The sequence below is a fragment of the Hippopotamus amphibius genome, chromosome 10, assembly GCF_030028045.1.
Source record: "Hippopotamus amphibius kiboko isolate mHipAmp2 chromosome 10, mHipAmp2.hap2, whole genome shotgun sequence".
Lineage (NCBI taxonomy): Eukaryota > Metazoa > Chordata > Mammalia > Artiodactyla > Hippopotamidae > Hippopotamus > Hippopotamus amphibius.
Window position 1 is genome coordinate 62,128,689 of NC_080195.1, and position 1,320 is coordinate 62,130,008.

Genomic DNA, 1,320 nt, shown 5'->3' on the forward strand with positions numbered 1-1,320 from the left:
AGTGTCTTTTTTAAACCCAGTTCTATAAATGAAATGAGTCCTAAATGATTCATTTCTCTATTATCAAAACCCTTACCCTATGCTTAAATGTTTCCTTGTTTGCATTTATTTTGTCTCGTGCTGATAAATATTCACAGTGTACTCCTGAAATTCTGTGCTGATGGTTCAGACTTGAAAAGTTATCTGCTAAATAAGCTAAATTTATGAGTGCCAATTTATGCTTCAAATAAGAAATAAATGTATACACATTTCCCCATTTTACCCTTTGCCATGGTGTCTTTTTCTTTTATTAACGCAGGAAAAAAATAGCAACTCCATCTTCAGTTTGAAAACTCTGACCAGTAACTTACCGTAGCTAAGAAAATGTATATCTTTGCAGCAAAATACTTCTTTTACGAAGTATGTAACTTTTAAATTGATGCTTTTTTTACCCTTCTCTTAAACATACAGAGGCAGACTTTGAAGCAAAGTGTCTTGTCGCTCCATTCAGGAGGGTTAGTGGCCATGTGAACATCCACTTTGGGAGTTTTGTTCCTTTTAGATTTGGTACCAGTTTTCCCCACATCTGTACATACGTTCCATTTGATAGCATACTCAATAAAACTCTTGCTAAAATTCCATCAGTTATTTTACCATCAAGTACATTATAAATTAATTTGACTTCAGATGTTACTGGTATAAATGTAGTATAAATAATAAAGTGACCATTCACATCTGTATTTTCATCCAGCTCCACGGTAAAGAATCAAGCTGCTTTGGTGTCCCTCAAAAGCTGGTACAAGAGTGTAAAGCAATTATATTCCAATAAAGAACTTGGAAAAAAAAAAAAAAGAATCAAGCTGAACTTTACCTCTGTTACTTGTTCAAATCCAGCCTTATCTACAGCACAATGCTTCATCAGATTTTCTCCTCTTATATGAGGTCCACCTTCCAAAGTAATTCCAAAACTGAACTTGAGGAAAAACATCAGGCAATTTTATTCTCTTGCTTGATTGTGCATTTCAGAAAAACAGAAATTTCACTAATGAATGATTGATTAATTTATGAACATTCTCAATTTTCATTCTTTCTCAAGGATTCCAAAGGTGTTTTTGCATTTCAGATCACCTTCTGGGCACTTCTTGGTTCTAAAAAAATGAGAAATGGGGAGGGAACTGACAAAGGCAGGGAATTCACCACTGATATGCCTGATCTGGAACTAAAATGACAATAAGGTTGTGAGCATTTGCTCCAAGAGTTAGTGGTGGTGGGAGGGGGTTGGGGTGGAGGTGGGAGGGAGTTTGGGAGAGTTGAACATGGGAAAGAGAGAATTGAAGGGAA